The sequence below is a fragment of the Neovison vison genome, chromosome 6 (assembly GCF_020171115.1).
Source record: "Neovison vison isolate M4711 chromosome 6, ASM_NN_V1, whole genome shotgun sequence".
NCBI lineage: Eukaryota > Metazoa > Chordata > Mammalia > Carnivora > Mustelidae > Neogale > Neogale vison.
Window position 1 is genome coordinate 26,617,852 of NC_058096.1, and position 11,976 is coordinate 26,629,827.

The following is an 11,976-nucleotide window of genomic DNA, read 5'->3' on the forward strand; positions in this document are numbered from 1 at the left end:
ACCCTCACAATCTGTCAATTTAATATATATTTTCACTTACTTATATATTCTTTATTTTCTTTTCTTCAAAACTTTTGTATTTTTCTGTATGTAGGAGTTACAGATCCAAACTCTGAGACAGATTAACTTGCAGAATGTTTATTGCAGAGCATTTTCTTGGGATAAATACCTACCTATGGTAAAAGCAGTGGAATAGGGATTAGTTAGAAGGAGCAGTTGAGTTAAAATGCAGTTACCACAAAGGTACCTGTTCATCTGATGGGAATGTCAAAGTCTGGGATAGACCTTCAAAGTTGTTCTGAACTGGAGCAAAGTGACTGAACTTTTAAGGCCCTTATCAATCAGTTGGTTTGAGGTTGTACTAGGAGGACATGTAGCCTTGAATAAGTTTGCTCTCTCTAGTTGATAGCAATTTGCTGAGATGGATCACATCTGACAGCTATCTCCTAACAATGCTAGAAGAGCAATTCCTTCAGTACCAAAGGCTGGTCTTCTGGGTTGTACAGGACTGCATCCACGTAGTTCATCCTTTGAATCCACTTAACTTCATAAAGTTTCTGGAAACAGATCCATTAGGACTCTGTTGGACCTTATTTCCCAGAGCAAATGTGTCATAGGAAGTTTATTGAGATAAGCTATTGTCTCTCCCACTGAAGCCAGTCTCTTGGCCAGAACTGATACTCATCATCTCCATCCTCTTCTAGCCATTCAAGATTCCCCTCACCTTTGGCTAGAAATTAAACTCATTTAGAAAGTTTACTTAGTGGCACGATGAAGAACCTAATATCTGAGGGTACTGAGAGCCTGATCACGATGCCATTTCTTTGGATGTGGCTGCTATGCTTATTTATTTGCACAAATGGGGCACCAAAAAATGCTGAGGTGTGCCATCTGAGTGCTAAATTTGTTCCTCCATTATGTAACAGTAGTTCTAGCTTCTTGCGATAATCAGGAACACTATCCCTCAGGTCTGTGACTCCTCCATGTTTCTGCTTCTCTTTGGGTGCTTGAGTTCAAAGTTCTCAGGCAACAGCCAGAGAATACAATCTATTGAGACTTGTTAGGGTGACAGGGATGGTAAAGAATTGCACCAAGACTCAAGCAACAAGCAGGATGGAGTTTATTCATTCTCTGAAAGAGGAGAGGGACTGGACATCAAGAGAGATGTTGGCTCTGAGTTTCTGTTATGCTGGGCCTTTTAAGGGGTTTTAAAGATATGAGAGGGTTATAGCTACACCCGTGGGGTAGGGTGTCAACTCTTGGCCAGGTAGAGAAGGAGGTGACCAGTTTTTCGAGGGGCTCTGTCAAGGGCTTGTCCTCAATGTGGTTTGTGGTCCAGCTGGAGGAAAGTACGTTCTGTAGCCGTGGTCTATTTTCTGAGAACGTGGGCACCATGACCTAGAAGAACAGAGTTAGGGTCAAGTACAAACACCTATAAGTTTTATCTATAAGTTTGGCTGGAGAGGGGGCTTTGAATAGAACCCTTTCAAGACCCTTGCTGGTACCAATTAGAAGAGTTAACTACTTGGAAAACCAGGATTTCCAAAGATCTTTACTGAGGTTAGTATTGCAAGGACTAGAAGCATGGGTTAAGAAAAGTGATGGTAAACAGGTAGACACTCTTACTTTTGCATCTTGATTTCTAGACCCATATTTTCTATTAACTGAAGACATAGCACATACATTCGTTGCCAATTAAGAGTGTATATTAGGGGCGTCTGGGTGGCTCAGTGGATTAAAGCCTCTGCCTTCAGCTCGGGTCATGATCCCAAAGTCCTGGGATGGAGTCCCACATCCGGCTCTCTGCTCAGCAGAGCCTGCTTCTCCCCTCTCACTCTGCCTGCCTCTCTGCCTACTTGTGATTGCTCTCTGTCAAATAAATAAATAAAATCGTTAAAAAAAAAAAAAGGAGTGAATATTACATCCTTGAGGGTGGTACTCATCTGCACATAGTGACATAGCTGAACTTGTGCCTCAGTTGCAACCTCAATAAGCCACTCTATTGAAAGATCAGTTTGGCAGGTTCTGGGGGTTGTGTATGCATTAAGACCAGTCGATTCCATTGTTGTGTACCCATACCATGCTATAAATTTAGTCCTTTGGTTTTGGGCATTGTTTATGTTTGAAAATGTAATGCTCTCTAAATACTTGGATATTAGAGCTGGTTAAAGTCCTATCAAGCAGAAAATAATCTAAATATATGTCAACACTAGTCATGATGAATCACTGTCAGGGTGAAAGGGGGGCAATCTAATGTGAAATTGACAGTAAGTGGCTGCTTGGTCTCTTCTTTCAATGGTGCCATTTTAGGGATTGAACATTTTTCTGTGTTCCTGGTAGATTGGATATATCTATCTATTAATTGGAATGTCTAGTCCACTAGCATTTAATATAATTATGAGGGCTAGTTTGAGTCATCCATTTTGAAGACATGAGAGAATAGGGTATGGGGGTGGGTTGTGAGGGGGCTAATCTGATTAAGGGGCCCTGAAATAAGAAGATGTGGGTTTTGAGAAGCCAGCAGGTCAAGATTCAGCAGCAACCCCACGGGCCAAAGTTGAGGAGAGTACACTGAGTGTATGGAGGTTAGAGGGTGGTGGTTTCTGGTCTTTGGTTTCTTGATTCAATCCTGTTTCAACAGTGACCGTGTCTCAGCCTGTCAGAAATAAAAAGGTCATTGACTGTTTGGAGTCAGGAATTTAATGATGCCAAGAAAATTATTGCAGATATTGAGGCCTTCCAGCTAAGAAAATTCAATCATCTCCCAGAGAAGCTAAAAATAAGAGATGATCTGGAAAAGAGTTCACAGGAAGATGGTGAGGACTCAGAATAAAAATATATAAAAACCAAGGGTGATTCTCACTCAGTAGAAGAGAGCAAAGATGAGAAAGAAGCCCACAAAAATGTGCTCCAGCAAGGCATGCAGCCTCAAAAGCAGCTTTTGAGAGATGCTCATGGAAGATGTGGGCAGTGGAGAAGAACAAGAAGAGGAGGATGAGACATCATTCCAGGGGGAAGATTCTGGCAGCAAGGATGATTTCTTAGTGGAAGATGATGATGGAAATGACTGTGGCAGCTCAAAAAAGAAAAAAAACAAAAGATGGTTAAGAAGCCCAAACCTGTGCAGAAGCTTTTTATCTTGATGAAGTTCCAAAAGTTCATTTTTGCTTTTGTTTCCTTTTCCTTTGGAGATGTGTCTTGAAAGAAGTCTTGCTGCAGCTGATGTCAAAGAGGTTACTGCCTATTTTCTCCTCTAGGATTTTAATGGATTCCTTTCTCACATTGAAGTCTTTCATCCATTTTGATATCCAAGATCTATAAAGAACTTCTCAAACTCAACACCCCAGAAATAAATAATCAAGTCAAAAAATGGGCAGAAGACATGAACAAACACTTCTTCAGTGAAGATGTACCAATGGCCAAAAGACACATGAAAAAAATGTTCATCACCATTAGCCTTCAGGGAGAATCAAATCAAAACCACATTGAGATACCAACTTATGCCATTTAAAATGGCAAAAATTAACAAGACAAGAAACAGCAAGTGTTGGAGAGGATGTGGAGAAAGGGGAATCCTCTTACAATAGTGGTAGAAATGCAAATGGTGCAACCACTTTGGAAAACTGTGTGAATGTTCCTCAAAAAATTAAAAATAGAGCTTCCCTATGATCCAGTAATTGTATTACTGGGTATTTAGCCAAAGAGACAGATGCAGTGAAAAGAAGGGCCACATGCAGCCCATTGTTCATATTAGCAATGTCCACAATCACCAAACTGTGGAAAAAACAGAGATGCCCTTCAACAGATGAATGGATAAAGAAGATGTGGTCCATATATACAATAGAACATTATTCAGCCATCAGAAAGAATGAATACCCAACTTTTGCATCAACATGGACGGGACTGGAGGAGATTATACTGAGTGAAATAAGTCAAGCAGAGAATGTCAATTGTCATATGGCTTCACTTACTTGTGGAACATAAGGAATAAGATGGATGACATTAGGAGAAGGAAGAGAAAAATGAAGGCAGGGGAGTTGGAGGGGGAGATGAACCATGAGAGGCTCTGAGAACCAAACTGCGGGTTTTAGAGGGGAGTGGATGGGGGGGATGAATTGGCCTGGTGATGGGTATTAAGGAGGGCACGTATTGCATGGAGCACTGGGTATTACACATAAACAATAAATCTTGGAACACTACATCAAAAACTAATGACGTACTGGTATGGTGACTAACATAACACACACAAAAATTTAAAAATAAAAGCAAAATAACCTATAAATGAAATAAGAAAGTCCAAACCTGAGAGAAAAGAAAATGCCCCAGAGCAGGCTAAAGGCTGCAGTGATGCCAAGCCCTATGAAAGTCAAAGAGAAAAGTAGGTCACCCCACAAATTCAGAGACATCAAAGGAAAAGACTCATCTCAAAGAAGAGGAGGAATCAGCTAGCCCCCCAGAAAAGAAAATCTCTGCAAGCCATCCACTTCAGAAATCAGAGGATGTAGTGTCTGAAGATAAAGCCCAGTCTGGGGAGGATTAAAAAAGTGATGTTGGTTTGGAAAGAAATTTTATTTTATTTATTTTTAAAGATTTGTTTATTTATTTTAGAGGGGGAGAGAGAGAGAGATCAGGGGTATCAGAATTTTGCTTCATTAAGTATTTCTCCCTGTTTATTTATTTTAGTGGGAGAAGCAGAGGGAGAGGGAGAGAAATTCTCAAGCAGCCTCGTGGGTAGAGTGTGGAGCCCACTCCAACTCATGACCCTGAGATCATTGCCTGAGCTGAAACCAAGATTGGGACATTCAAATGATTAGAGAGAGATTTTATTTAAAAAAAAAAGAAGAAAAAAAAAAAAGTGGGGGGAGAAAATCTACTTGTTAAGATATAACATGATTTTGGCTATGGCTTGACTCATGGGTTTTCGATGCTTTTTTTCTTTTCTTGGAAATAACATCTCCCTCTCTCTCTCTCTCTCTCTTTTTTAAGAAAAACTGCATGTTTAATTATCTTTTTGTCTGTGGTCTTCTCTTTGCCACTCACCCCCCCCCAATGAAAGCCATGTCAAAATAATCACTCGATTGACTGCTTCATCTTTTTAATGGAAGGTATACCACAGTCATAGAACAGTAAGATTTGAGTTGAACAGTATGGAAATTTTGCTTTTTGCTAAGTGGTAACAAGTTGAACAGCAATAAAAAAAAATAGAAGGATTTTAGTTAAAAATGATTGCTTCTTTCTCTACATGGACTAAAAAAAAATCGGTTGTCATCTAATCCAAGTTCATATATCTACTTACACAAGTGTAGATGTGTAAAAAAAAAATCATGATATTAAACTTTCACTGATGGGGTGGAGAAGAAGGTAGGAGAGATAGGTAGGAGATAAAGTAGGAGATAAAGATGAATTCCAAATTATTACTAAGAGTATTCATATTTTTTACCTTGGGGGCAGGGTAGGGGATGGTGTTATCTGACCTTGTTTTAGTGTATGTGTGTGTGTGTGTGTGTGTGTGTGTGTGTGTTTTATCTCAAAGAGTCATATCCTTTTATCCTGCTACGGACTTTAAGGAACTTTTTTTTTTTTTTATGATGTTGAATGCTTTATTTTTTATGGTAGCAAAATACACATACGATAAATTCACCATTTTAACCATTTTGAAATGCACAGTTCAATGGCATTAAGTACATTCACATTATTGTGCAGCCATCACCACTGTCTATCTTCTGAACTTGCTCATCATCCCATCTGGAAACTCTTCCCCTTGAACAGTTCCCTTCTCCCCAATCTCCCCATTCCCTTCTCCTCCAACCCTTGACCACCACCCTTGTAGTTCCTATCTCTGTGATTTTGTGAAGGTCATTGCAAGGAACTTTTAAAAAAAGAAAAAAAAAAAAAGGCCACCAAAACTTAAGTCGCTCTCTTTTTTAAAAGGATTTACTTGTTTGAGAGAGAGAGAGAGAGCACATGCATGCACATGTGACTGGGGGGGAGCAGAGGGAGAGAGAGAGAATTTCAAGTAGATCCCCCTCCCCCACAATGAGTAAGGAGCCAAAATCAGGGCTGGACCTCATAATCCTGAGATCATGACCCAGCTAAAACCACCTGTCAGAAGCTCAATTCACTAAGCCACCCAGGAGCCCCCGAAAGAATATCACTCTTGATTTCCTATTTCATTCTCTAATGGTTCATGTTTTTGACTATATATGTATCTATTCTGTTTCTTGGATTAAATTTTATCAAGGATCAAAAAACCCCCCAAACATAGAATTTAAATGGCAAGATCTATACACCAGAGTAAATCTCTTCTTAGCCAATAATGCTTAAGTTTTAAACAAATAAAGTACCAGTTAATGTGAAACTCAATCACAAAGACTTTTTCCTTTGTGAAAACAGAACATTGAAATTCTTTTATGGCATAAATATGTATTCAGATCTCACCCAATAATATAATTATGATTATGATTGGCTGTAAGTTTTCATCTTGTTGTTGATTTACTTGATACAATTTGTTCTTTCTTTTTCCCCCATTGTGTGGTATCAGGGGTATCAGAATTTTGCTTCATTAAGTAAATTAAGTAAAAAGTAAATTGCCTTCTGTAGGATTATTTAACTACCTTTAGAAATACACTTTATCTCCTATATTACATAACTATGTACACTTCCCTCATTCATCTTTATTTTAAAAATAAGGTAAATCTTTTTAATTTATCACCCTCTACCTCAAAGTACTATTCTATCCCCTCTTATTTAATGTAAAATATATTGACAATATACTTCTCCTTACCTGCTTCTATTTTTATCCTATTGTTTTATACCATTTACTTCTAAATATATTACCAACTTCAAAATACATTGTTATTACTATTTAAACAGTCAATGGTCCTTTAAAAATTAAGAAGGTATAAAAGCATATTTCATATTAACGTATATTAATCATTCCTAATCTTTATTCCTTCACATAAATTTGAGTTTCTATATGATATCTGTTCTTTCAAAAGAACTTTCTCTAACATTGATTGAATGTTAAGTCTGTTGGTGACTAATTCTCCCAGCATTTGTTTAACAAAAATGTCTCTATTTTCTCTTTATTTTCAATTTTTTTTTGCATTATATTGAATTCTAGACTGATTTTTTTTTAAATTTTAGCATTTTAAAATGTTGTTTCACTGTGTTCTGAAATGTATACTTTCTTATTTAAAAAGTCAGTGATTTCTCTTGTTAGTTTTCCTGTCATATAATGTGTCTTTTTTATTTGGCAGCTTTTAAGATTTTTTTTAAGACAAAAAATCTTTTTTTAAGATTTAAAAATCTTAAAATGTACACAATAGTGTACATAAGTGTGCTTTCTTTGTGTTTATATGAATTGTGCTTCTTTTATGTTGCTGATATGGGCTGATATTTAAAAAAAATTTTTAGACCTTTTTTCTTGAGCTTGATACTGACCTATAGATAACTGAGGCCTTTTTTGTTTTTATTCTTTTACAGTTTGTGCTTCAGTTTGCATAGTTTCTGTGGTCTGTCTTTAATTGCCTGATATTTTCTTCAGCAGTGCTCAATAGTGCTTTTTTAAAAAAATTCAGATATTGTATTTTTCAGTTTTAGAACATCTTTTTATATAGATGTCTTTTCTCCCCTAAGATTTTTCCATATGTTTATCTATTATGTTCACTTTTTCCTTTACATATCTGAACATGTTTATCATAGCTCTGTCAGTGTCTTTGACTCCATAATTGTATCATCTGTGTCATCTCTGTATCTGTGTTTATTGACTGTTCTGGTATTTTTGCTTTTATACTGGGTACAGTGGATGTTACATTGTTGAAATTCAAAAGATGTAGCTTCTTGTAAAGAATATTAAGTTTTGGCAAGTGATTAATCTGCTCACAGATCAACTTGATCAATTCAAGGCTTGGACATATCTGGAATAGCCCTATTCTTAAAACTTGGTCTTTCTGTCGTCTGAAATAAAAGTCCCTAGTTTTCAGGGAGGTTTATCTACTCTGACTACTTAGTACTCTCAGCACTCAAGAACCACTAGAATTTTCATTCAGCTCCCATTCAGAGAACTTTCAGACACCAAGATGTCACCTTGAGCAAATGCAACTTAGTATTTAATAAAAGAATCAAAAGAGACCCCCAGCAGATTTCTGATTTCTTTATCTGTGTATATATCTCCTCCCCAGTATTGTGTCTTATAACTTTCAACTTCCTCAGCAGCCCCAAATCATCACAAAATGATTTGTCTGCCCAGAAATATTGTTTGTCTTTACTTCCCTACATCCCAGCTTAGAAACTGTCCCCAGAGAGGAAGCTAAGGTAAATGTGGAGTTGACTTAACATATGTTCTTTTTTTTAGGATCATAGCTCTGCACTGTCTGTGCATGACAAAACCATTTTATAGCTGTTTATGGTTGGAGAGTCAGTCAATACCTGTTATTCCCTATTGGCTATAATCACATTTCTCTCCTTCCTCTGTAAAAACAAATAGTTACCTTGGCATTGTGGCTTATTCTTTTTTAAAGCACTTTCATGCATTATCTAATATTATTCTCAAATTATCAAATGAATTAGCACTTAGGTGATAATTAAGGAAGAAGGAAAATTTTAAATTTCATATTTCTTATAAGAATACTAGCCTCAGTGAGAATAAGTGATTTTAGCCTAAACCATCTGGATTAGTATCCATTTTTCTAATTTTTATTTCGGTACTTTGTCCACTGTGCAGTGATGTCTCAAGAAAAACTAAAATTCTTTACTTTTTAAGTATAATGACTTCTGAGTTTTTATTTGTGTTTTCTGTTTGTTTATTTGGTTGTTTAAGCATATGCTTTCTTTTTACAAGTTGTAATTTATCAGAAATCTGGAGAAGTTTTATTATTTTTTTCCTTAGGCTCTTTCTTTTGGTTTTGCTTCTTTCACACATTCTAAGAAATTCAATGTTGAATGTGTCTATCTGTATGACTGACCTTATTAGCAAATTATATGAAAAAAATGAATGACCACTGACTTTGTTTCAATTAAACTTTTTATGTGGATTCTAAAAATGCTGACATAATTTTATATTTTTGTAATATAATTATAATGTCCAAAGAAAAACATTTTATCAACCCTATTCTTAATGTAAAGTTACTACAGTTGTAATTTAATATTAATATGATTATCTTTACCACAATCCCACACCTATCTTTCTTTGACTTTAAGTCTCTAAAGGCAGGTAAAGACTATGTGTCTTCTTTAACCACTAGTCCTTGCTATAATAACTGGCTTATAATAGGTGCTCATTAAGTATTTATTGAAAGAGTGAACCATGAATACTGATTAGTTCATATGTGGAACTTTGCATTCAGTTCTAAAGATCACAGTTTAACAAGGTCATGACAAATTGGATGAAATAGAGGAAAGAATGACCTAGGTGGTGAAGGGAAATGAAAGAATGGTTGAAATTGGAGATAGTAAACTGAAAGTTTATAAATAATACTAATTTATTATATATTGCATTATATAATATATTAATGTGCATATAATGACTAATTTAAAATATTTGTGCATATAATGATTGCTTTAGATGTATAAATATATAATGCATATATATGACTGCTTTAAAATATTTGACATTATCTTTTTTTTTTTTTTAAAGATTTTATTTATTTATTTGACAGAGAGAGATCACAAGTAGGCAGAGAGGCAGGCAGAGAGAGAGAGAGGAGGAAGCAGGCTCCCTGCTGAGCAGAGAGCCCGATGCGGGACTCGATCCCAGGATCCTGAGATCATGACCTGAGCCGAAGGCAGCGGCTTAACCCACTGAGCCACCCAGGCGCCCCAATTTGACATTATCTTATACAGCTTGGATGGTATGGTAGACTTCTTCTGTGAAGCATCATAGAAAAATCATTAGGCCTAATGGGTGATGTTTTAGAGAGTCAAATTCTCAACTCAATATAAGTAAGAACTCTCCAGATAAAGATATACAATTTGAATGAAAGACCTCAAGGATATAGTGAGATCTATCACTGGATTTGTCTATTAGGGATCATAGAAACAATTTTTTTATATCATCTTGGAAAACAGATCAGTGAGCTTTACATTTAATCCTTAATTAAATGTATAAAACTGTGATTTCATCACTCAACAAATGTTTATTGAGCTCTCGGTATGTGCAAATCCTCTAAGAAATAATTTTATATGAAGTGAGGGCTTACTTTCAAACTTTCTCTTCAGAGGAGATACAGAAATTCTTTTTCCATCCCCTTATTTGTAGTTGTGGCTTCCTTTGAGAAATGTTACTACAAGAGGTGTCTCATGCATACTGTCACATGTACACATGTGCGCACACACACACACACACACACACAGAAAAGAACAAAGAAAGCTCAAGAATAACTGTTGACTTGGTTTGTTCTTTGCAGAAACTTAGAGTAATTGTATTTTCAAAGCATTGTCAAGGTTTCAGAAAATAAATTATTAGGACAAAAGATCATCGAAACAGAGTCATGGAAAGCATGACACACTTAGATGAGGAAGGATTGTTCCCTGTGACTTAATCTAAGAACATTCCACATCACATGTTTAAGAGCAGTTTTCAAAATGTACCCTTTCTGAAAGTTTTCCATCTTCTGGTTTGCTTTGGAAAAATGTATGGGGGAGCCACATTGCCTCTTGAACTGCCGTTAACAAACATGCAGTATAATTTAATACAAAATTACCTCCAAGTTTGAAAATGATGACACTAAGAAATCTGAACTTTCCCAACCTCAACAGTTTATGGGTATACATGAAGTCATATACATATCTAAATTAATAAGAAAGATGTTGCCCTCATGTACTAACGAAACAGAGACATTAGCTTCTTGCCCAGACTTTGGACTTCTACACGTTGGTCTCCAAGGATCTGTCAAATGTTTAAAAGTAAATACATGTGTAGAGATACAACTGGACAATGCCAAAACCTGCTCTGGGTGGCATAGCCATTCCTTGCTGCTATGGCCACTGTCCAAAGCTCAGGGTCCTCAGATCTGGAATGTTCTGCCACTTCTCCTTGCCTCTGTTTTAGACAAAGGAGTTTACCCTCTGACAGCAGCTCCAATTCCTCCACTGAGGGTGTACTTGCTATTCTGTGGGGGTGATGAACATCCTTATTGCTCTTTACAACTCAGATCCAGCATCTCCTTTCTGAAGGCTGCTGCCACTCTGTCAGCAAAGTGGCCACTCTCATTGCTCTCCTTGGTGTCACGGTTACTGGCATGACTTGTTTTCCACTTCAGAGTGTGGTCATCTCTCTTGTTGCTTTTCTGGGCAGAGATATTATCTTTTAGTAGTTCCTTCAGCCTTAGGGGACTCCAAAGCTGTGTGGAGACTATGGGAGGGGATTATAGGGAAAAGTTCCCTCCTGTATGTGAGGTTCAAACACAGTGTTTCTTGGACCCAGGTATGTGACAGGGTTCGGCAAATCCACCCTTTAGTGTACCTTAAGGTTTCTCCCTCCCCGACATATGGATATGCATTCAAGGGCCTGGATCAGCATCAGATTTTTACAACAGCTATCAGGCTGTACTCAGAATCTCTATTCCCTTTTAATTATTAGGGTCTTATAACTAAGTCAAACTCACAATTGCATGATCCATATTACCTTAAGAGTATATTTTTCCCCTAGAAGAATTCTTATTCTCCATGCAGCTAGATGTTTCTCAATTTTCTCCCATTCAAAATCCCCCAGTTATGTCTGGATGTGCAGGAGTAAGCACGGTATAGATATACACTGGAAGGCAGGATACAGGATATAGTAACATTTTTGGAAGAATCTCTGATATTTGGAAATCTTTACTAGAGTACTTGAATTTCTTGGTGTACGTATCAGAAATAATCTATAAAGCATACATGAAGCTCAAAGGAAAGAGATTTCTTGCCATGAAAAAATCAAATCACTGTGATTGACTGCATAAAAATAATCACAGGCTGACCTTAGTTTTTTCTTCTGTG

At 36.8% G+C, this 11,976-nt stretch overlaps 1 pseudogene; it reads left to right on the forward strand.

Moving 5' to 3' along the window:
- The first annotated feature begins 771 nt into the window (after nucleotides 1-771).
- LOC122910017 lies at nucleotides 772-4,607 on the forward strand (annotated as a pseudogene).
- The last annotated feature ends 7,369 nt before the right edge of the window (nucleotides 4,608-11,976 follow it).